This window comes from Rhinolophus ferrumequinum, chromosome 24 (assembly GCF_004115265.2).
Source record: "Rhinolophus ferrumequinum isolate MPI-CBG mRhiFer1 chromosome 24, mRhiFer1_v1.p, whole genome shotgun sequence".
NCBI classification, from domain to species: Eukaryota; Metazoa; Chordata; class Mammalia; order Chiroptera; family Rhinolophidae; genus Rhinolophus; species Rhinolophus ferrumequinum.
Genome location: NC_046307.1, coordinates 36711681 through 36737008, shown reverse-complemented (window position 1 = coordinate 36737008; position 25328 = coordinate 36711681). Strand labels below are relative to the sequence as shown.

The 25328-nt window shown below is 48.5% G+C and overlaps 2 protein-coding genes across 5 annotated transcripts in view; one reads left to right on the top strand and one right to left on the bottom strand.

Moving 5' to 3' along the window:
• DOCK2 (dedicator of cytokinesis 2) overlaps positions 1-25328 on the bottom strand; it is a 369901-nt gene that overhangs the window by 97967 nt on the left and 246606 nt on the right. The window lies entirely within an intron of this gene.
• INSYN2B (inhibitory synaptic factor family member 2B) overlaps positions 1-25328 on the top strand; it is a 108077-nt gene that overhangs the window by 9568 nt on the left and 73181 nt on the right. The window contains exon 1 of one of the 4 annotated variants that reach the window (XM_033096343.1): positions 13596-13645. The exons of the other annotated variants lie outside the window; for them this stretch is intronic. The gene's annotated coding sequence lies outside the window, so the exon portion shown is untranslated. Of the gene's footprint in view, positions 1-13595; positions 13646-25328 lie in introns of those variants that run through there. 4 annotated transcript variants of the gene reach the window in all.

The window sequence follows — 25328 nt, the reverse complement described above, 5'->3', positions numbered from 1 at the left end:
GTTAAAGCTTAGAATTAGAGAGTAGATGGGAAGCGTGATTCTTCGGAGTCCTTGCGAGCCAGCCTCTGCAGTACACATGGGGAAACCGTGGCCAGAGACATTAGGTGGTTTCCCCATGGTCACGCCAGCTCAGAAAGTGAGCTGATACAAGAACCCAACCATTCTGACCACAGTGTTAAAACTCTACCATTGTCTCCTACCTCCAAACGCTGGCCCGTGAGCCTTCATGTGCCCCGCAAACAAAATGTTCTTCCCCAAGCTTGTCTCAGCCAGGTGGATGTCCTGCTACCCAGAATAAATGGACCTCGACTAATAACTCAGGCTGATGTTTGAGATGCACATTCTTCTTTATCTTCCCCACCACACAGGCTTCCAGATTGAGGGAAGAACAAGCCATTGAGCACTAATTTCATCTTTCAAAAAAATGGAATGGGTGTATCTGTTACCACTGTTCATCCCTGCTTTGATCTATTACATTCTGTGCCCAGCATCCAAATCTGGTTAAGAACGTCAAATTAAAAACCAAACGATTGATCACTGAAGTCACTCTGCGTAATACAAATCGTCTGAATGTGCGTTGAAGGGGCCTCAGGGCAGGAAGAAGGGGGATACGGGAGGCTCTGCTTAGCCACTTTGCCCAGTGGTCCTCATTCTGGCAGCCCACCGGGCTTACACAGCCCACAGCTATGCTTTGTTTGGCCGGCATGGTTTTCAAAACATTTGACTTTTTTTGTCAACGTGTAAACACCAGAAGCCATTGGATAAAATTCTGGGTTTTCAGCTTCTCTTGGGTATTGGGAAGATCGGGAGATACAATTCTGCATTCCCATATGGCAGCACCAGGAGTTGCCTCCTGAAGTGGGTGAGGGTTGCAGGTTGGGGGTAGACATGTATTTTCCAGGTCGCCAAGGCCTAGCCTCTTTCCAGGGTGCCCAACTCGTCCTGGTTTGCCCAAGACTTTCCCGCTTTTATCACTGGAAGTTCTGTGTCCCAGGAAACCCCTCAGTCCCTGGCAAACTGAGACAGTTGGTTATTCTTAGTTCTTCTTTTATGTCCCTGCCTGGTCCCTTATGTCACGTGCCTCCCCAGAATGACATTCAAGGCTGCCCACCATCTGAATCCAGCTTCTTCCCCCACCCCATGCCATCTGCTCTAAACTTCTCTTCACTCCTTTGGCATCTGCACAAGCCAAGGACATCTTCTTTTATGTACCACGGAGTCCAATTCATTTCTAAAGACCCCTGCACGTGCCAATCCCTCCTCCAGGAAGCCTTCTCTGATTCTACCTAACACTCTCCTGCTACACAGAGCTGGGCACTTCCTCCCTCTGCTCCAGTACCACTCGATTCCTTCTTCTTTCATTGCACTCATCACTACAAACACAGCATCAAATGAGTAGACCTAAGGGGGGCCCCCTAAGGACTCGAAGGGAGTCCGAATTGTGAGAGCATCAAAAAAATATGAAAATAATGAACCTTAACTCGAAGGCCCCGTGTCCCCGCAGCAGTGAGTTTTGCACAATTCACCAAAAGGAAAATTGAAAAGCATCCCACCGTAAGCACACCTACTCCATATGGCGACATTTAACATCCCAAAGTGCAAGAACATCTGGGTCTCCTGAGCTCTGACATGCAAGTCTCCTGCCTGTGACACGGAGTCTTAATCGTACGTCCATGGGTCTGTGTTGTCCTCTAGCCCTGGAGACACCAAAGGGCAAGGACCTTCTCCCACAGCCTAGAGCCTCAATGCCTGATACACACGGAAAGTGCTCAGAAAAGGCTTCCCACATGAGTGAGCGAGTGAGTGAATGTGCATCAAAGAGACTGAGAACTGTGTCATTTGAACTGTGTCAGGAAAGTCTTCTCAGCTGTCCCACGGTCCGCAGGGGCCTCTGCTGCTTAGCTGCTCTCCCTGAGCCACACGACGAGTCTTTGACTGGGATCAGGCTGTCATTCTGGTTGTCATTTCTCATAAGATCGTAAGATCACATGCAAAGTGCTGACAGTTTTGGATCTTTCCTGATAAATAAAGAGCATTCCAGGTGTCCCACTTCCTGCTGGCCATTCCCCTGGGACACCCCCCAGGCCGCTCATAACAAACATGTCAACACCGTCCTTCCCTCTCAGACACCTCTCCGTCCTCCCCTTGCGCTCCTTCTCAGAACCTCCCACCAGCTCAAGACAATAAGCCAGGCAGTCCTCGATTCTGATCTCGCTCTCTCCCTCCGTCTCTCTCTCCTCTTATATTCCATAAATCACCAAGCCCTGGAGATTTAGACATTTGTCTTCACTGTGTTCATGTCTCTGCCCTGATTGAACCTGCCATCATCGCGACCTGGACGCGTGCAAGCCTCCGAAGGGCTCCCTGCCCCCCAGCTCTGCCCCCTCTCGTCTCCACACTGCAGGCGGAGCGTGACCTTACTAAAATGGAATGAGACGAATTCTCACTCCTGCTTAAAATCTTCATTGGATCCCACTGACGTTTAGAGAAAAATCCAAACCTCTTAGCACAGGGTGCAATTCTCTGCCTGATCTGGCCCCTTTTCAACTTCAGTTTTTCCACGCTTCCTTCTTGCTCCTTTAAACTCTACCACCAGGCCACACAGATCCTGTCCTAATTCTCCCCACCTCACTTATCCAGGCCATTCAAATTGTTCTCAGCCTCAGTGTTTGTGTGTATATACCCACACACACACCCACCCACACACACCCACACACACACACACACCCCTGCAAACAATTTGCCTCATCCCCTCTACTGAACTTCAGGTCTCATATTTGAAATCACTTCCTCTGAAAAGGCTTCTGGGAGTCTCTCCACCCCCAGCCGGGTTGGGCCCTTATCTGAGCTCTTGTGTCCCCCAGAATCATCGCTCTGATGGCGCTGATGACAGTTTTCGGGATTCCTCTCTTTATCTGTCTATCTCCGCCATAAGACTATGAATGCAGAGACTGGCTTAGGGTTCCACTCTCTTATCTCCTCATCTGTAATATACGAAGGTCGGACAAATAAGTTCATGAACTTTCCATCTGTAGTGCCCGGTACGCAGTAGGTACTCAACAAATATTTGCTCAATGAATGGATATATGGTCTCAGGTGGAAGAGTAAATAGGGCACAGGTTGGGAAGGTATCTAAGTGGCCTGTGCTCATTTGGGTCCATTTACAGGGGACACACAGATGGGTAAAGGGCTCTCTTCTAATTAAATGGTTTCCTTAGGGAATTGAACTACAGTCTGGTCTGTCGTGTAATGGCTTGAGCCTGAGTGGGAAGAGGAACAGCTTTTGGAGTCAGCCATGCTTTCTGGCCTTATGTCCCAGGACGTGGTAGGAAACAACACGGGGCCCAGAGGTAGGAGACCTTGGTCTCAGCCCCAGGCCTGCCACTCGGTTCCTATGTGCCCCAGGGCAGTTTGCTTTCCCTTTCTGGTCCTCACCTACAAAACAAGGCCACTTCCTCTGAGGGTGGTGACTTGGAGTCACCCACAGTTGGATTGGCATCCAGGCTCCCGAGGTGCTAGCTGTTAGGCCTCTGTCAGTAACGCCGACTTCATGGGGGTGTCAGGTAGATTAAATGTGATCCCATTGCTCAAATAGCTGATGCAATACTGCTCACAGAATAAGTGCTCAGAAAGCGGTTACAATTCAGAGTCCAGGCATGTCACGTGGCTAAGTTATCAATGCTTATAAGGTCAAGCTACACAGCAGCAGTAAGATTTGGGCTCTTCACCTCTGAGTCATGTCAGCCCTCCCCAAAAAGAATGCTTGTACATATTTGCAGCCCCTTATATCTTTAACATGAAGCATCCAACACAACTGACATTATGTCACAATTAGGACAATGAATGCTTATTGCACTGAATTAAGCCGCCACTTGCGCTCTCACCATAATGGGATCACATATTTCATTTTGGAATTTAAAGCCCTTACAAGTTCTAAGCATCATCGTTCTCACGCTATCATTTCAAGATCGGCGGAAACCTTCCCTGTCCTTGTGATGTCAGACGATGCTCCCCCGAGGTCCCCCGGGTCTCATTTGAGTCTCCAAGTTTCCAGCTGGTGGAGGAGCATGAAAATGCCTTTGCGATGAGCAGGCTGTGTTGCTGGGCTCCTCCTCCAGCACAGGGACCAGGCAGGTGGTCACCTGCGCAGCTGGTCGGAACAAGGGGGCACAGGGAGAGGCAGCCAAGAGTCCCGAGTCCTAATCCCGACTTTGTGTTGAGTTGTCTATGAGCTGGGTGACCTTGGATGAGTCTCTTAACCTACTGGCCTCAGTGTCCTCATCTGTAAAACAAGAAAGGGGTCTAGAGCTGCAAATACTGGAAGTCTATGATTGGTACTTGAAATCAGAGAGATCGCAAAATTAGGCTCCCTCCTTTCTTGTTCCTTGGATGAGTTTGGGTGTGGCAGCTGTGGTTCCCAAACTTTGCTGCACCTGAGAATTACCCGCCATCTGATTCCGCAGACACTGGGACTCTCAGTGCTCTGTGGGAGGTTCTAATGTGCAGCGAACTTTGGGCACCACTGATCTTAGGAAGTCAGTGTACGTCAATAAACAAAAACAAAGCAGGCTGCCCTGACTCCGCACTGGTCAGCTGTTCTAAACAAGCTACTCAGTCCCTACCAATCTGCTTTTCCCCGTTTCTAAACTCATAAGGTTTTTACTAGTCGTCAGTGAGATGATGCACGGGCGTGATTTGAGTGCCTTGCTACTCAAAGTGTGGTCCACGGACCAGCAGCATCTGCATCACCTGGGAGCTTGTTAGAAATGCAGGACCTCGGGCCCCTGTCCAGACTTGACGTACCAGAATCTGATTCTAAGAAGATTCCCAGGGGGGTAGTTGGCCACTGAAGTTTGAGAAGCACTGCTCTGGCCCTCAGTGCTGTTCAATCACATGTACCTTTTGTAACCTTCTCGTCAATCCTCCCTTTTCTTTCATTAACCATTCACCAACACTTGTATACCACGGGCAGGGCTGGACTGGCACCGAGTAGGGCTTCAGGGGGTGTTTGGTGATTGACTGGATGGATGCAAAAAGGAGTCAGACCTGGCTCCTGCTCTCAAGGAGCTCAGGGCACAGGAGGAAAATCCAGACATGAACTCCACCATCCAGAAGAGAATAATAGTAATGGATGATGAGGGCTCACTTGCATACTTGCTGTGTGGCAGATATACGCTAAGCAATTGACACGCATTATCTCTTTGGATCCTCACAACAACACGGGGGGTAGATGCAATTTGATCTGTCTCTGAGAAATGAGGAAGCTTTGGCACAGAGAGGAAGCAAAGCTTGTGTAAAACTACACTCAGCTAGTACATGGCACCAAGATTAGAAGGCAGGGCAGCCCTAGCCTGACGCTCTGCCCTACTGCTACTGGGGCATGAAGCACGAGGGGCATTGGTGCTTAACAGCTTTGACTTTCAAGGGCAGCGTCATGCCCAGGTGCTGTGGGGAGAGGCAGCCGGCAGCGAGGCCTCTGTGTGTCTATTTCCAGCAGAAGAGCTGGACAGTGGGGTGAGAGCACCTGCAGGCTGCTTGTCGGACACAGTTCACCGCGTCTAGCTGCCCCTCTCCCTGGCCTCTCTCCTTCCACTTGGACATTTCACTTGCAAATACATTCTGCAGATGGTGCCGGGCATCTCAATGACAAGTCCAGGCAACAGAAAGAAAACTTGTTGTCTGAAATTGGGGGTAGGAGCACAGCGACTTTCTGAAAATCACCTGGTAAGGGGCAGAGGCCAGGAGTCCCGAACCAGGGTCCTGAGCTGCAGGCTAAGGAGCAGCTGTGAACGAGGACAGGCCTGAGTCACCAGGGATGAAGATGAAATGTAATTACCCTGGGTCTTCCTCACCAAACAAAGAGCTCCCGAAAATCGGCGTCTGAATCATGTTTTGGCTAATATGATTTTGTCATTCAACATGAGATGGTAGACGGCGTGGCAATTAAAATATTCATTTCTGCTTCAGCCTTCCTGTAATCTTCCTACCCCTGCAGTTTCCATAGGGGTAGCCTTCTCTTCCTGCCACATCCAGCTGTTGACCAAGCTCTTTCCATGCTACCTGTGGATTGTGGCTAACCTCCCGCCATTTCTCTACCCCAGTCCAACCACCACATCTTCTCTGTTCTTCAGCAATAGCCTCCTAACCGGAATCTGCTTCCAATCTTGCTTCGTCCCCTCCAGGGAGCAACCAGAGTTGATTTTTAAAAATCCAGCTCTCATTAGTCATGTCTCTACTTAGCCACAACGAAGTCTAAAGTCCTTCCTTTGGTTCCATCTTCCACTACTCTCCTCAGACACCGTGGCTTTCTCTAAGTTGGACAACTTACCTTGTTCTAATAGGTACCTCATTTTATTCTTCGTAAAACTTTATATTTTTCCTTCTTGGCACTTGTCACCATTCTTTATCAGACATTTATTTATGTAGGCATTGACTTGTTTAGTGCCCTCAGTGGAGATCCTTGAGGGCAGGGACAGTGCATGCCTAGTTCACCACTGGTCTCTTAGCACCCAGTGCTGGAAGAGATGCACAATACATATTTCTTGAATGAACACATGTTTAAATTCTAAACATTTTGCTCAGCATGCTATGCTCATTCTTGCTCTGTTGTTAGAGTTGATTAGCTAACAAAGGTGAGACGTTCCCCTGATGTACGGCAAGGCTAGGCAATTCAATTTTAATTCTGCTCAGTGCAGTTCAAGTGATTTCAATTATATTCGGTTCATTTTAATTTAATTAAACAAACCTTCACAGACACAAGATATCTGACAGGCTTTATACTTGGTGTAAAGACATCAGTGATAAAACTTTTCCCTGCCCTCAAGGGGCTTCCCGTTTATTGCTCCTCATCTTATGACCAAGGATAATTGCAAGATATAAGACTGAACTTATCCATACTCAGGAAATTGCAAACAGACAACTGGTTGACCTGAACTGGCTCTCAGTGCCATCGCTTACCAATGTAATGAACTGGGGTGTCCAGTGACAGGTATAGAGGTTTCAATACTGCACAAGATGGGTAGTGCAGTATCATGAGATGGTGCCCCCAAATTTTGAGTCTAATGACTCACCCTCCATCATTCGTCACCTCCTGTGACTGAAATTCTCCAGTGCATATTGAAAACCTATCCTAGGACCTCATGTCCCTTTCCAAATGATAGTTTCTCCCTTTTATTCTATTTCATCCGGAGTATATGAGATTTTAGCCTACCTGCTTCCCAAAAGATGTGAGATGAACAACAGATTAAAACATAAAACCTATTATCAATGTCCCGAAGTGAGTTCATTTATTACAAGAAGCAGAAATAGTGACTTACAGGTACCACCACGGAGCGGATGTAAATACCCAAGGATCTGGCTCCAAGGCAGAAAAACAGGAAATATATCAATTTATACAGTTTTAATTTTCTGACATGGACCGTAAGTACAGATTTCTGCAGAGTCCACACTAGTTTTGGTTTTATAACTATACACTGCAGAGATTTACCACGAGTCCTTATAAAAGGACACAGAGAAGAAGCAGGGCAGATCTCACCTTACTTAATCAGTTTCACAAAAGCAACGAATGCAGTTTAACCTGACTGTTCTCATACCCACCCTCCATGAAGGCAATTCTTTGAGAGACTGATACGTGGGACCAGCACATCCCTTCTGATGATCTAGCTTTACCCTGGTTTAATTCAATTTAACCCCCACTGACTCTTATCTGGACCTCAACAGAAATCAAACAACTATTTGCCCTCCTTCCAAGTATTAGCAAAACCCCGCTCCCGAGATGCTGTTTCCTCTTTTCCAGGCCAGCTCTTCTTTTCCATCCTGTCCTTATAGTTCCTGTGTTTCCCTCTGAGTATTCTACCTGGTCTCACACTACGATTTCTTGATCTTTCTAGATCTATGATGACTCTTAACGTGTGGGAGGCACAGCTAGGAGAGCGTGCATTAATAACACATCTGGCCAAGGATGAGAAACAGAAAGTCAGAGGCTCTCAGAGCTGGAAGGACTCTCTGAGGTTATTTAGTCCAACACTCCCTCATGCGCGATCCCCAATAAAAGATCCAATGACCTCTGCTTGAATAGCTGTAGAAAGAGACAACCGTTCACCTAGTCAGGAATCCCCTCCCAGTGTGGACAGCTAGAGCTGTTAGAAAGTTCTTTATTATGTTGGGCTGTAAACTTCTTTCTTGTAACATGAAGACATTGAATCAGTTCTGCTCTTGGAGAATGATCTGATTCCCCTAAAATATGCTTTTAAGACACACCCACTCCTGCATACTGCAATGCTACCTAAATGTCTGTGTCGTTTCTGTCCAGTACTAGGCTGAAATATGTTGGAAACCAGTAATTTATGGACGGAATTTACTTGATCTCGATTGTAGGAACCAAACCTGCCATGAGCTGGTCATGCGGACAAATCAAGCATTTGAGGGACCAAAGCATACTATACATGTTTTCCCCCTCTGTCTTAGTATTTTTGGCAAAATAGAGGAGCATGAAAAGGTGAGAGCCCTTTACCGTGAGTCAATTATGAGGGTGATTGGGTGGCTCGTGAATGACGGTGACTTTGGCGTGAATGTCCTCTCCGTTGCTGGGCATCACTGGCACACGGGCTTTTCTCCTGCCCTTAGTACTTAATGAACAATATTTAAGAAAGCGCTATGCCTAATATTGAATCTTAAATTGTGACAATGTTCCTATACAATGAATATTTAAATCACACGCTACCAATTCACACCAAAAAAAAGGGGGGGGGGAATAATAACCCTTTTGTCCTCTATGTTAATAATAAGAAAAAAAGAAGGGTGGCTGGGATGAGGGGAACAGCCACCCGGGATGTGTATGGAAAGCTATAATTTAAATGTGCGCAACAGAATTTCAACAAGAATATTCAACAAGAACATTCTAAATGGTCAGCCCTGTTATTCGGAGGGTGGGTTTTGCAGGTGTTCTGTTTGCCCTGCTCTTGTTCGCTCACCTCTGGGGCTTTTCATCGCCCCCAGAAATCTAAGCTTAGACCGGGGAAGGAAGGCAAAGATGGTTGCTGGAGTCTCATACGCGCCTCACTGACAACGGCACAGCAAGGTGTAACCTGGCAGGTTCCTCTTCCTGCTTTCTGGGTTACCTGTGCGTCTATTTAGCCAGGACGCCTCCTTCCCTACCACGAGGGCAGACCACGGAGCTAAAGAGTGCGCTTTGTCGTCTGTGTGCCTGTGGACCTCTTGTTTCCCATATACACAGCCATTCGGGGAGAATATCCATCGGGTGCATTTGAAATGTGCCTGCACTGCTTTAATTTTCAAGAGCGCAGCATGTCAGTGTCTGGGTCGAGCTGAGCTGGCAGGCCCTCTCCTGGCGCCGGCTCGCTCAGGGTGGACTCTGCAGTGAAAACCTCCCCCCTTCCACTGCCTAGCTCAGTGTGTCTCTATAAACAGGCTTGTTTAAGGAAGTGATAAATGCCAGCGAGCAGAAAGGTGGGGATTAAGGGGATGAGGACAGCAGCATTAACTGGAGTCCAACCAACCCTGGAGCTAACAGGGCCATGAAAAAATTGGGAACCCGAGAAAATCAAAGCCCTTCGCCCCACAGAGCCGGGACTCCCGGGAAGCTTGGAAGACCCAGAAAGATTTCCATGTGTTGCTGAGCCTTCCTGGCACATTGCTTCTGCGGCTCCGTGAGCAGGAATGAGGGCTTTCTGTGGTCTGCATTCCCCGACTACTCAGTAGTGGAAAGAGTCCCTGCTCCACTGGGAGCTTGGGCAGGCTAAGCACCTGGCCTCAGTTTTCTCATCTGCTCAGTGGGGATGGTTATGTGTATTTATCCTCTCAGGGCTGTGGAAAGGACAAAGTAAGAATATTACACTGAAATAATAATAATAATGATAGCTAACATTGATTGAGTGCTTATTATATGTCAGGCAATGTGTTAAGTTCTTTCTACATTTTGTCTCATTTAATCTTTACAACAATCCTACTAAGTGGAAACTCTAGCTAGCCGCATAATATGGATACAGAAACTGGGGATCAGAGTAGTTAGGTTACTGGCTAAAGGTCACACAGCCAGCTAGTACAGATGGTGCCTGTTTTCACTCATTCATTCGTTCACCACTATTTATTGAGTGCTTGCTCCAAACCACACACTGAGAAGCAAAACCACATGTAGTCCCTTCCCTCGTGGCTCTTACAGTCTCATCACTGTAATGCACAAAGTCCAGAGTGAGTGGAAGTGGACCAGAATTCCAAATTCTACTCAACCCCCAGTGGGCACCAGACTGAACCCTCCAGGACAAGTCCTGCCTGGTGCTGACAATTGAGACATGGTCAGGGAGACAGTGCTGGTTCTACAGATTCCCACAGGGACAGAAACCAGGCCAAGGCAGAAAAGTCTTGTGTGTTTTCCTCATGTTTGATGTATTCCCAGACTCACAGGTCTGAAAGGAACCTTGAGAATGAACTGAATGCATTTTTCTGCCTCTGAGAAAGACTGCATTTGCGCTCCTCTTTGCTGGAGAGATTCAGCCAGGGATGCTCACTTTTAAAACCTTGTTAAACAGTGTCTGTATTTGCGAACAAGTGAATTTAAGGGCATTCTAGTACCTTTAAACAGCGAGGACTCCTGGTGCATTTTAAATAGGATTTATTCAATGCATTTTCTTAGCACAGGGCCTTTCCGGAATACAAAACGTACCTGTGCCCAGCATCTTGAGGCTTTTAAAAGGTAGGTGATGCCTTTCCTCCCTGTTGGATTGCCTTCTCATACCTCTGAAAACATTTTTGGAAGTCCTTCCTTCAATCTAACCTGAATCTTGCCTGAGATGCTTAAGGTGACTTCATGGATCTTTGTAGTACAACCCAGGAGAGAGGACGTGACGGACAAGGGTGGATCTGGGTAGATCACAGCTGTGTGTTGAGGACTAGGTGAGACTGGACGGCCTGTTGGGTTAACAGCATCACTGTGGCTGAATCTCGGCATTGTCTCCCTAACCCTGTTCTAGGGGCTCCCAGACATTCACAGCCTTCTCGCCCTCACCTGACTCTTTGTCTCCCTCAGGCCTGGGTGTGTCTTGTGCTTTCTTAGGATACCCTCCCCCGCCACACACACACACAGCCAGGGTTAGGCACATTAGTTGCCTAGAGCACATTGGGCTGGCTTTGTCTTGAGCGGATTCAGGCAACACCACCTAGAGCATGAGACAGGAACAGGAGCTGAATCCGTGGAGTCTCTGAGCCTGTTTGTAAATAGAGACTTTGTTTAACCAGGCTTTACAGGGAGCTTCCCTGGCTGCATCTCACCACTGAAGAATGGTACAAACGCAGTCTCCTTCCTTTCCTTCTTTACACACTGAATATGCTCAGTAAGTGCTTGAGCCTGGAACCTTCCCATTGCAAAGAAAGGCCCATGACTCTGCGTACGCCCTGGCTCTGTCCAGATGAACTTATGCCCCCAGGGGTCCTGGGTGGGGCATCCCTCCTTCCTCTCCTCCAGGACCAACCACTCTGAGCCCTCATTCAATGGCTGAAGCCTGGTGTTCTCTCCTCCTCCGGAACAGCCAGGCAACTCCTCAGCTTTCCATCATCCCCGAATCTCTGCCAGGTTATGGGCTGCCTGGCTCAGGAGGGCACAAACGTGCTTAGCTCTGCCCGGGGTTTGCTCTTGGCAGGTGGGGTCCTGTGACTGTTCTTCCGCTCCCTCCAGCTCTCTTCCTGGAGGTCTGCCCAGCCACAGGCAGCACTGTCTGTGATTGATTCCTAACGCTCCCACTGAGTTTTAACAACTGGTGAAAATACCTGCTCACATTTCATGGACACTCCCTGGCTGGCGGTTCAAGTTGCTATTGATTTAGTCATTGGGTTGCACACACGTGCAGCCCACAGGGCCCGGTCAGAGCCTACCCCGGCTTTGGCGACGTTGGCCATCATGAAGACACTCCCCTCGACTTTGGGAGCCACCCCTTGAAGATGTGTAAAAAAACAAGGTTGGGGAGGCCCAGGATGCTGCATTTGGGGAACCAAACTCTCTTTTGGGCGAGTCACTCTCCTCCTCAGACCTCAGCTTCCCCAAGCATACAAAGGACAGACAGGGACATTGGAGCTCCTGGGTCCCTCCTGGGTCCAACTCCCACCTGACTGTCGACGGCTGTGGGTGGGGGAGGTTGCAAGGGTCTTTCCGGCCCCTAGTGGACAGCCTGTCATGTCCCTTGCTGAGGCCTGAAGAAAACATTTTTTTCTGCTTCAAAACGTAAAAGGAGAAAACTGTAAAGTCAAAATGAGCAAATATTTAATTAAATGTCTACATAATGTAACATTATGTAAATGCCATTAATTATTAAATTTGCTATTCATAAAAATTTCATCATATTTAAAAACAATTTGTGCCTTTGAATGTCTCACGTTGAAAAACATTTCTAATACTCCCGGTGATTGCCGAAGGCTTACAGCCATGAGTTTAGTCAGACAAATGCTTTTAACAGCCAAATCATTCGGGGGGGAAAATATATCCCTTTTAAATATTTTACAGCAAAAAAAAATTAATGTGGAATGTGGGTAACTTTTAATGTATTTGATAAGACGTGAAGTGAAGTCTCCAAAAGGAAGACTACCTAAGGCCTTTGAACACCTTAAAATTGTCCTAGAACCAGAGGGTGTCATAGTGGGAACTAAAATTTATCATGCCCCTTCTCTGTGCCAGGCATGCACTCATTTAATCCTCAGACCATCTTGGAGGTGAACAACTGTTGCCATTTTACAAGTGAGGAGACTGAGCCGGAGGGCAGTGACCTTCCCAAGGACACGAGGGAGTTATCAGCACAGCTGGGATGGAAAGGGGTCCGGAGCGCACGCTCTTAGCCCTTCTACCACATCAAAGGCCCGAGGTCCTGGGCATTTCCAGAGACGAAAGCCCATGCTGGTGGGCAGAGAAGGACAGGATGCCATCTCCACAAATTAGGAGTGCCATTTACGCTGCCTCCCACGGAGGCCACCCCTTGCTTGGGCCGGCTGCTGCCACCCCTGTAGTTTTCTTCTGCCCACAGTGGTCTCCTCTCTAGCTGAGGGTCAGGCCCATTTACGTGCCATTAATAATGCAAAAGAATATCTTCAAAAGAGCTGATAGCCACTGACAGCTCCGTCAGCATTTTATACGGTGTTTAATCTCATTCGATCCTCACAACAAACCCCATCTAATAAACAAGGGATTTGGGGTTTAGACACTGGAAATAATTTGCCCCTGGTCACGTAGCTCCCAGAAGTAATGGCAGCTAGGACTTATACTCCAGTCTTATTCTAAAGCCTAAACTATCTTTTATATTAAGATATATGTGCATTATTTAAGCAATTTGATTAACAAGAAGTCTATTGAATAAAAACAGTGAAGCCGTCCTTACCAACCAACCTACTGCTCTCCCCTGTTTGATTCCCTCTCCCTATGTGTCCACTGTTAATAGTTTGCCGGGCTATATATTTACATGGCTATCTGGGTATCTATCCATCTCCCCATTCCTTCCTCACTTACTTACTCTGGTGGATTCACTCCTTACGTGCAGCAGCTCCCAGGATGGAAAAGCCAATGACAACCCCTCACCCAAGAAGTCCAAGTTCCAAGAGCAAGGCTGACCAGAGTCCCGATATATATCCATGGGATCGGGAAAAGCAGGTGGGGTGCTTCTTGCCTGTTCTATCTCCTTATCCTTTACATGATTTCTCTAATTGACACATCAGCTTTATCTACTCCTGCATGGTTTCATGTGCTGAAGTTGCACATTACATTCTTAGCTTGGGAGGTCTCTGGGCTCAGCTGGCTCAGATCCCACATGGGGAGCTTTGAGAAGAACAGGGCACCTGCGTAAGACGAGTGGCAAAAATCTGACTCACTGCTGCTTCTCTGTCCTTTGCTGAAAGCGGAATCATAATTAGAATTATCCAGAAGAGACAGCCAGGCAATAGACTGACTTCCTTGGGCCAGGACCGTGCTGCTTTGATCTATGCATATCCAATGCCAGCAGAGCTTCTAAGGCACAATAGGTACTAAATAAATTGTCAAATGAATAAGTGGGTAGAATAAGAACAGGGTCTCCTCCCAGTGCTGCATGCAGAAAAGCTCTGTTAGAGTGAATTTTTTATTTGCAAAGATGAGAGATTTTATAAGTCCTCTGGTGGATTTTCTTTTTCCTTTTATTTTCATAGTGACATTTTAGGGGCAAAGAAAAGGCTATGTCTCTCTGAATAAGTAGGAGAAACCCATGAGGTTTGGGTATGTTAAACTACAAGGCTCGCTCTTTCACATGTTGCAGAAATAGGAATATTTAACAATAGTACCGGCAATGTCATCTGTGTATAAGAAGGGACTTCCTGGATGAGAGTCGGTCAAGATAACATTGTGCCTTAAAGTGGAGGCTGGGAAGTCTGCAAGCTCAGGGCTCTGGTTCTGGTGCCCACTTCGTGGCTGTGTGTTCGTGGGCAAGTTACTTAACTTCTCTGTTTCTCAGTTTCATCATCTGTAAGATGATGATTGATAGCACCTGCCTCCTGCAGTGTGTGGAAGAGGAGTAGACACAAGGATGTCAGTAAAACATTGAGAATAGTGCTTGGTGTGTATACTCGTATATGTGTGTGTATATATGCGTGTCTGTGTGTGTTTGTGCGTACATAATAAAAGCTCAAAATGTCTACTATAATTATAGATAATAGACTCTTGATCCTCATCATAATGCTATCCTCAATATCCAAAAACTTGATTTCTATTGACAACCGTTTTTTGAATGAGTGAATGAGTGCGTTATATTGACCAGTGTAAGATGCTGAGGCAGGTATTCTACCCACTTATTCCTCCATCTCTGAATCCCCAGAGGATGACACATAGCAACCTTTCTGGGTGAGTTCGCTGAACGCTCATAATTCATAAGACTAAGTGGGGAAGGAGGCAAGAGATTTGAGTTTTTATCCAGAACATGTGAATTCAAGTCCCAAGTCTGCCATTTGTCAGCTGACGTAGAATCATTAAGAACTATTCTCTCTGTCTGGGGGCCACGTATGCAGCTTCAGAAAGAACGTCCATGGACCAAAATGAGAATCAAAGAACGTTTTAAGCCAGAGGGCCTCAAATATTGTCCCTGCTAGGGGTGGTGGGACCCAAACTCTTCCTGGTTTTGATCAAGAAATGGGTATAATAAACACTCTCCTTTCCCCTTATTTCTATTCGATCTGTGCAAGAGTGACAATAAATGAAAGCAGCTGGGGACTTGAGAGGGAATGGTGAGGACTGCACCCATCTAAAGCAGGTAGCCCATCCCCAGGCAGGAAGGCAGGCCCCTCCACGCCAGCTAGTGTGACTTCTGAGCAGCTGGAAACCTGGATGATCATGGGAAAGCTACCAAATTTTGTATGTTGCCATCAGACTCCAAGGGAATTTTATAAATTCGACAGGGCCAGAAACATGAGGAAGAACTAAAACACTGTGGGTCTGATTCACCCCAAGGGCGCCAGCGTTTGACCTCTAATCCAAGCTCAGCCTGTGAAGCCCAATCCCGAAGCCCAGGTCACGTAAGGAGCCTGGCTCGGCTGCTGGTGTGTCAGACAGTCAGGTATGGGACCTGGTCCTGATACTCCAGCCAATCCTTGGAGCTCAAATAACGCGGCGACAGAATGTGGCTGTTGGAAGGAATAATGACAAAATGCCCATAAAGATACAACACTAGACAAAATATTTCATAGGTGAAAACAGCACGCTCAAGGCTTCCTGTCATATAGAAAATCCCCAGCAGAATCCAGGTGCATGAACCAAAACCAAAATAGCAGCTTACACAACATTCCGCGAACGATTCTTCTGCTACAAAACAGGGCCATGTCGTGTGCCCCCCCAAACTCAAGCCTTTCAGTCCTGGTCACTCAGCAATCTCCACTCATGTTTACCCAGATTTGTCTTCTGAAAGCTTATTGTTGGAAGGTCTGAAAAGGCTGTTGTGCTGAGACTATACTAATATTTATTGAGCTCTTAGTACAGGCCAGACACCATCTAAGCCCTTTGCATGTATCAATGCACTTAATCCTGAAAAACCCCTGTGAGGAAGGCTTACTTGTTCCCCTACGAGGAAATTGAGGCCCAGAAAGGTTAATAACATCCCCAAGGGCTCAGAGCTAGAAAATAGCAGCTCTGGGGTTTGAACCCAGACAGGCCAGCTGCAGAGTCCAAGCTTTCTGCCACCACCCATGAGGGCTCCTGCCTAATCTTATGATTTCAGAACAGAGAGGGCGAGAGGGCATAGCCGGTGACTGAGAACATTGCATGATGGGCTGTACAAGTCGGTTTGGCTCCAGTTGCAGCTTCCTCAGAACACAGGGCCGCAGATGCCCTTAGTGAACACGGTCTGTGCCCCAAAGGGACGGCCCCTCCCTCCTCGTGACTTTTATTTCCCCTTGTGAATGTGACTTCTGCCAGAGGATAATCTAAACCAGTATTCACTGTAAAAAGAAAATCCAGAAAGGAGGCTACTTGTTAACTGATGTGAGGATGAACGTACGTTCACGAGTCTATCTGCATTCCCCACTTCAAAAAGGAGACCTCTGGTTCTTTTATCAAGAAGTCCTGAATGACGGGGTGAGAGCCGGCTCCATCGGCTCCTTTAATTAAATGAACTCGGAAACGTTACACCTCTGTGTACACTCAGAAGCTCTTCTACTCTGTTCCCTTTTGATCTCTGTAATTTATTTTAAAGAGCATATTGAACATGTTATTTGCTCTGTGAGCCCTGGCCCAAAGACATCAACTTCTCACCTGATCACAGCATTCCATTCCACGTCACCCCCAATCATTAAAAAGCTGCCACGCCCCCCCCCCCCCCCCCCCCCCCCCGGAGCCCCACCAGTGACCACTGCCTCCACATTAAGTGTAAATTCAGTCTGGAGTTGCAGGCCCCAGCCACCTTTCCAAGCTATTTTCCACTTTTCATTGATTAAGTCTCCTCCCCTTCAGCCAAACTGCACTACTGGTTGTTATCTCCTGGACGGGATATTTCCACAGCCATCCCTGCTGCAGCCCTGTGGGTCTCCATGAGGCTTCCCGGGCACCTGTACTTAGAATTCTGAGCACGTTGGAATCTGCATTGTCACTACCTTCTTTCTGGGAAGTATAAACAACCGGAGGGCAAGGGCTGTACCTGCAATGAGCTCCCGTCACATTTCGCACATAGTAGGTACTCGGCACATAGTTCCAAAGTTGAATTGATCGTCCAGGGAACGAGCATAGTCTTAGACTTCTATGCGTGACTGGCATAGTCTATGCGTGACTGGCATAGTCTTAGACTTCTGTGTTTACATCCAAAACGACACCCGGGAAACTCTACCTCAGGGCTGGATACTTTTATGTGCAAGCTCTGATGTTCAGAGTGACAGGCCTCTGTTAGGAAACACAGTGGTTCTAAGGGAGGGGGGCGCTCTGTGGATTCTAGCGCGACTCTGGAGTTGGATGCGTGTAGAAACGATCTGGGTGTATTCTTTTAGTTTGGGAACGTAACAAACGCTTGTGATGCCCGCCTGAACAGTGTGTTCAGTACGGAATAACCGGGTACTGACTGGGCGTTGGGAGCATCTGCTCCACAAGGGAGACAGACAGACCACTCTGAGGGACCCGCTCTGACTGGGCGGCCAGAACTGTGTGTGGAAGGAAGTGAATTCTCCTCTACTGGTAGGAGGGGAGGGAAGGAGGGACGGAGAGAGAGAGACCTGGAAAGAATATATAAAGGTATGTGTGTCTGTGTATGTGTGCAGATAGATGACGATAGACAGATAGATGAGAGATAGATAGATAGAGATAGATGATAAGGTGATGTAGATGATGGATGGATGTGAAAAAAAAGAGAAAAGTACAAACAATCATTCTCCTCCCTCCACCCTAAGTTTCTCTCTGTAACATTATCCTATTCTATCTTCTTTATAGCACTTATCACAATCTGAAATGAATTTATTCGTATGTTTATTTGTTTAGCCTTTATAAAAACCACTCTGAATCCCCCTACTAAAACGTAAGCTCTGTGAGACCAGGAAACTTATTCGTACTGTTCCTCAGTCTCCCCAGCGCCCAGGCCCCAACAGACAAATGGCTACTTTAAGTGAATGAATGGAAGAAGCTGTCCGATGGAATTTTCACACCTAGAATTTAAAGCAGGAAGTCAAGAGGGTGTGTATGAAGGGTGGCCTGTTTCTTCTCTCAGTGCCTTGGAAGAGGAACTCTCTGGGTCTCCCCAAGAATGGGGTCATCTCCGGGGGAAAGGCCTGAGGGAAACAAGAATGGCAACCGCTGACCCTGCTTCGAGCAGTTGCAAGGACACCCCCTGGCCCAGGGCACAGCCTTTCCGAATGCTGTGTCGTGTGTCATTTGGTTTTGATTTATAGAGAGCCTGTGTGCCCCTGCCAACACGGCAGCAGGGACCGTGATGGGCGTCCATCCCTATTCTTCCCCTTCAGATAACAGGCAGTTTGAAGAGCGACGCCCGCGTGCTGACGGCCAGCCATCACCTCCACCACAACAAATGCACTTATTGCTAAGGTTTTATCACAGTTAGGGATTTTCGTCTCCATGGTGAGAGGGGAGAATAAGAAATAGTGAAACGAAAGGAGGGCAGTTTACTGTGGAGGGTCCGGAAAGCCCAGGTCCCGGGGCAGACAGAGCGGAATCCTAATGAGGACGATCTCCTCGTGGCTGCGTGGCCCTGCGCCCACCCAGCCCATCGCCGAGCTCGGCTTTCTCATCTGTCAGAAGGGGCTAATGAAGCCTGCCTGCCGTGGAGGGTTGTCCTGAGGGTAGTGGATGAGAAAGCTTGTTGCCCAGTGCTTGGCACTCAGTCAGCGGATGCCAGTTCCCTCCTCGTTTCCCTTGAAACACGCTCCGTCCTATTCCAAGATTCATCGCCTCTGCCCCACCTTGGCTCCATCTGTTAATTCCAGGGGGTTCACAGTGACGGTATAATGTGCCAGTTAAAAGTATGGCTTCCACGGTCGGAAGGCCTGGGTTCAAATCACGGGTCCATCACTCATTTGGTGTAGGACCTTGGGAGGTTGGGTGATCTCCCTGAAATTCAGTCCCTGCAGGGCTAAAGGGGAACCACAACAGGGAGTCCCGGAGCTGGCCGAGGACTAAGCGGATGCCGCAGATAAGGCGTGGAGAACGGCGTCACGAGCCTCATCAGTGCTCTCCGATGAGTGTACCGTGCTCGCCTGCCGCCGCTCTGGCCCTCCTGCCGTCCCCCCGACGTGGCCAAACTCCTTCCTCCCTCTGCCTGGGACACCACGCGGACATTCTCACCGCGGCTCCATCTCAACCTCCGGGCCCCACACTGAGGCTCTCCCTCTCCACTCGCTCTGCCCCCTCGGGCTCCCTCAATTAGCCTCCCTCAACCCCGACGTTCTCTATGACAAGCTCCTTTTGTGTGATTCTTCAGAGCACTTAGTACCGCATGAAATTATTTTTCCTATTTGACTTGCTCATTTATCATCTCTCCCCACGCCGCTGCAATGTCCATGGGAGCAGAAAGCAGCCTGTCTCATTCCTTAAAACACACAGTCTGATGCATACAGTCCTCAGTAGATTTGTAGGATGAAGAAGTGAGTGAGTGGAGACGTGAATGAATGAATGGCTATGTCTCCAGGAGAGAAACTGAGCTGAAGCACCTGATTCTTCGCAGTGTTTTGCTGGGGTTCTGCCCAACCCACATCCAGCACAGGAGCTGTGGGAAAGGCCTATTTCCACCTCTCCTGGCCTTTCTTTCAAAGCTGCAAACCAGCTCAAGATCCACTCGATAAAGCTTAAAGACGCTCCTGGGAGAGCCTCCGGGGACTTCCTGTGACTAATCACCTCAATCCCCCAGTTAGAGGAGCTAACACACCTCGTCCCTCAGGTTGCCACCTGCCTTGCACCAAGCTGGGCTGGATGTGGGGCTGGGACACCTCTCTCCACTGCTGCCTTCCAGATGGTGCTACGGAACTGGAAGCCTGCTCTTCTCTTCAGGTGACCAGAGCTTGGGTCACTTGGCAGAAAGACTGTTCACATTTCCTCACATTTCCTACTTCTGAGATTGCCTGTGGAATGATCTGGGTCCTCTTGAGTAAACTCAGCTTTGCTTCTGAAAAGCCTCACTCAGCTGATGGTTTGGATGGACGGAGGGCAGCAGGGAGGAGGGGTGGACATTGGGGTGTTACACCAGGGCCGGAGCTGGCCTGGCCTGACCCTCGTGGCTTCCTGGAGCCGGCAATGTGGGGGATGGATGTTCCCTTTTCTGGAAGAGAACCACATCAACATTCTGGGAGACTCTTATACAAATTAGGACAAGTCTTAGGGCCAGAAGCCAGGAAAAAAAATCAGGCAGCACAAAGGACTAAGGCCATGCACACATCAAAACAATAAGTTGGCTGGGGGAGGAAGGGGTTGGGGGCTAATGCTTGCAGAAGGAAGAATTCTGCAGGCTGAAGAATGAGTGATTGTCAAGTGGGAGGAGCCCAGCCAGCATCCTCTCTACTCCTTCTTAGTGCAAATGTGAACAGGCTGCTGCAAACCTGCTGACCCGGCCCCGTCAGTTACTAACAGAGGCCCTTCACCAACAGACTTCACTTCTCTGAGCCTCGATTTTCTCACCTTGGAAACTCTGTGCTGGGCACAGAGTAATAGCTCAGCTAATGGTGCTCATTGCTCTCATTTCAGATGAGTTTACTTTTACTGATTTTTCACTCTAAGATCCAAAGAGTTCAAATGTGTTCCACTCTATTTTCCTGATCGTTCTGTACAAAATGACATGTGTCCAATGGGAGGAGGGAAGGAAACGACCACTCATTAGTTACCTGGCACGGCATCAGTAAGATATTACGGACCCACTGTATGGAAGATAACCCAGTCCCGAGAGGTGAAGTGACCTCCCCAAGGCCACACAGCTATAATAGTAAGTGGGAGACCAGGGCTTGTTTGGTTTTAAGCCCACTCTCTTTGAACCACGCCAAAGGGTTCTTCCTGGGTCAGGAGGAAGAGTGTGTTCCCTAATCTGGGAATGGGGGTTTTCTTTGGGTGTGAGGACACTTTTGTCCTGGTCATGTCCGAAGTTGTAATAAGAATCTAAATCCTCCTAATCATCCGCCAGCCATTCTCAGGGCAGATGGACCCCAGAGAGGAGGTCTGAAAGGAAAAAAAAAAAAATAGAACATTTGGCAGACGGAGACAGGGCGATGAGACAGGCATCTGGGAAATGAGGCGTTCTGAGTGAATGGAGCCCACTGGGCTAGTTAAGGTGGGAGGCTTCTTCCCACAGTCAGAAATTGATCAGCTCTCCTTTCTCACAGCCGACACCACGAAGCACTTCCTCCTAGAGCGGCTCAGAAAGGGCAAGGATGCTGCTATTGATGGCAGCCACCCAGTGTTTTTTATAAATCTGCTCGCTCATTTAACCCTCCCAACCACTGTGAATTGGGTATCACTGTCCCCATTTCACAAATCAGGAAACTGAGGCTTCAGGTGGCAAAATGTTCTCCCAAGGTCACACTTTGTTAAGGGAAGGGTGGGGATACCACTAAGGACTGGGGGGGCTCTAAAGCCTGGCTGTACTCACCACACAGGTGTGTTTGCTCTCCCTCCCTCCAGACCCCCTTGGTCCCTCCCTCACCCTTCCTACTGTCACTGCCTGCTCCTTGTCACTGGGGCAGGGGAAGGCCACCGCTGCCATGTTCTATTTTTGATAATCCTCTGTGCTCGGCAGAACGTGCCCCGGCCTGCCTCGGAGGACCAGTCCGCTTTGTTCTGAGAGCTGGCCACGCTGCTATCATTGCCTTCCAGACACCTCTCTATGCAGGCAGACCACAGAGGGCAGATATCCGGGAGTCAACAGCTCGCCAGCCCTCCAGGTGACATAAAAGCAGGGCCCTCCATGGCAGGCACTTGGGCGTGTCATCGCACCTCTTTGTGCCTCATTTTTTTCTCTGTAAAATGGGTCCTCAAAGGGGACCCTCGCAACTGCCAGGGCTAAACATCACCCAGATAAAGTGCTTCGACCAGTCCTGGTAGACGGTGAGCGCCTTATAAATGCTAATTATTAGTCCACAGACCTGAACAATATAGAATCAAGCTGTGCTAAGGCCAGAAGGCCCTCAGAAACCAATTAGCCCCCTACCCTCTTGCTTTATAAAAAAGATAAACAAGGCCCCCAAAAGGGAAGTGACTGCTCCAAGTTTTCACAGGAAGTGGCAGAGATGACATTAGAACCAGTTCCCCTCACGCCCCTTACCCCAGGGCACGGCTTCTCAGACCTAACCAGCATCATAGTCCCCTGGGGTGGGTGCTGGCCCCATCCCAGAGGGTCTGGTTCTGTAGGTGCAGGACGGACCGGATGATGTGTTTCTATCAAGCCCAAGTGATGCTGATTGTGTGGGTCCCAGGACCCCACCTTGAAAAGCGCTGCCAGAGGGTTGGAACACTCATGCCTGGTGGGGCCAGGCAGGTAAGTTAACGTAACAGGTGAACTAAGATCTGAGGGGAAGTGAAGGTCGTGCCAGGTCTTCTGGGAAAGGCTGCTACTGCTCAACACTGGATGACATTGGGCAGAAGTGTGGGTCCTGGGTTTCTAGACCTTCGGTTTTCTCAAAGGGAGCCATGAATCTGTCCTTTTATGTGAAAACTCCTAGAATTTAAATGTTAGCAACCAACTCACATTTTTTACAAAAGTGTTTGGACCCATAAATCACATCCACATGTTGAATGTGGCCCAGAGGCCACAAGTTCAAGAGCTCAGTGTCACCTTGTCCACAGGCCTGGATCTCAGGGAGGGACCAACCTTACAAACAGTTACTGCTTCTTCTGCTGGAGAAACCTAATCCAGACACCGTGGCTTTTCTCCAAAAGAGCATGTATCAATGAATATTTTCCAATCCATTCATCCAATTCACATTCCTGATGCATTCTCCAGAGCTGAAACTCAGCTTCGCGTGGGTACATTACAGAGCAGGGACATTGGATCCGGCTGTGGGAAAAACCCAGGGTCACCCTCCTCATTTAATGGGATAGAGAAGCTGCAGGAGCCGCCATCAACGCTCCAGAGCTGTGAGGGCTCGTCCAGCCCACCCGGGAACATTCCTGAACTTAGTCCTCTTTCTTGGCTACTGGTATCAACAACAAGGTTTGTTGTCTGCATACAAGTTGCCAACTATTTTACATAGAGCGTTTCATTTACTCCTACCATGTTGTGAAGAGAGTGTGAGTATCCCTGTACTTTGCTGAGTAAGCGAACCTGCCCACAGAGCTCCTGCAGTGGTCAGTGATGGCAGACGAGCTCACACCAGGGCTTGGCGAACCTCCCAGCAGGCTGCTTGGTGGTTTCACTGGTTCCTGAGCCCGTGTGGTCTCCCTTATGCAGACGGCAGGGACTGTGTCCTCTATTTCCCCATGTCCCTTAAAGGGCCAAGGTCAGACCCTGCCCACCAGGTACCCTCAGTGCATAAACGCTGCAGCCAGTGGAACTGGTGCCATCTCGGCGAAAAATTCCTCCTCCTCACCAGGGGAAACTTGGGAGGGAAAATTACAGTTTTCTGTAAAATATGGAACTAGATGCTTGCAAACGAGTTCAAATTTATGATAATTTCTCAATATCTCAAGACATCCCACTTGAACATCTGTGTGGTTTATGGTCGAGTGCATGAACTGTTGCTAATCAGAACCGAATTGTGCCAGCTCCACAGGCCTGTGTGTTTCCTGCGTTTTTAGATTTCCCCCGCTCCTACCCAGCCTCCCTCTAAGTTAATTAGACCATGGGAGAGGCTTGGATACTCTTCCATGATTCAGAGCAGCCAGAAGTCACTGGGGAGAGAGAATAGTCCAAGGAAAATAATATTTTTCTTGCCTTGACAGTTGGTTCTTTTAACTTCCTTCTCCACCACCCACACAGACAGCGCCATAAATAAGATATGCTACAGACTTTCTCAGGTGTCAACATCTTAATGAGAGAATTTGCTTTCTGACACCTTGGAAAAGGTCAATAAAGAGAAAAGAAATTAGAGACAGGCCCCGTACCCTCCTGATGTCGAGCTTCCTCCATTCACACGTGGCCGCAGTGGAATTATTTCGCAACTGTAGAACAGATGTGAATCTCAAATGATACGGTAAAGTTTCTTTTTTTTCTAATGGTGCATATTTTTAAATTAGGGGAAAGAATGGGGCTTGACATGTATGGGCAACAGAGATCCTGTTGCCCAGCAACCTTGCTTTTCAATACAAGCTGAAATAGGCAGCCCCCAAGAAGTGGGACTCTGTTCTGGAGGGGCCCAGCCCTCCACGTGGAGAAAGTTCGTGGTAGCAAATATCTACTGGTTTCCTGTGGCCATTCTTGCCCCCTCCAGTCTGTTTTGCACACAACAGTCAGAGGGATCTTTTCCAACCCAGATGGAATCACATCATGCCCTGCTGAAGACTCTTTAATGGTCCTCACAGCTCTTAGGATAAAGTCCGGGATGCTTCCAGGGCTGAGGGTTCTGCCTGCTCTGGTTCTTCCTCCCCTTGTCATACACCACACCCCTGGCATTCTCCATTCAAACAGCCACTCACTTTCGCCCCACCGGACCTTCCACCCACAATGACCTGTGCCTAGAACACTTTTGCTCTATCTCCCTCTGCAGCGTTCAGACTTCAGCCTTCCAGACCTTCCAACAAGGGCGCCTTGCCATCACCCTCCTGCACTAAATGCTTTGCCTTCAGAGCTTTACTTTCATTCCTTCAATAGGAATGCAAGGCTCAGCTGTGGGACAGCTGATGGATACCAGCCTACCCCATGCAAACATGCTCTACAAGGGCCTGCTCCGTCAGCTTTTTCTCACCTCTGAAGACCTGAAACTTCGCATGAGCAGGGTGCCACGGCCTCAGCACCACTGACATTTTGGGTCAGATCATCCTTTGGTGGGGGTGGGGGGCTGTCTTGTGCTTTGCAGGATGAGCATCCCTGGCCTCTCCCCATGAGATGCCAGGAACAACCCCCAAGCAGTGAAAACCAAACGTGTCTCCAGACATTGGTAATTGTCCCTGGGTGGCAAAGGCGCCTCCAGTTGAGACTCACTGGTAGAGTCTGGCAGAGTTGGCACTCAGGAAAGGCCCATCCACTTTTCAGAGTCCCTTTTCTGTTCTTTTTTTCTTTTTTTAAAGCAGCAGATCCCTTTTTAACAGTCAGCAGAATACTCATACAGGAAATAGTGGGACAGGGTGCTGCTCCAGAGGAGACAGAGGGATGCTGGGACCCACCGACTCACCCCTCTCCCACCCACAGCTGTCCTCACGGCTCCAGGGAACACTGAAAATTCCCGGGGGAATGTGAGCATAAAGTTTG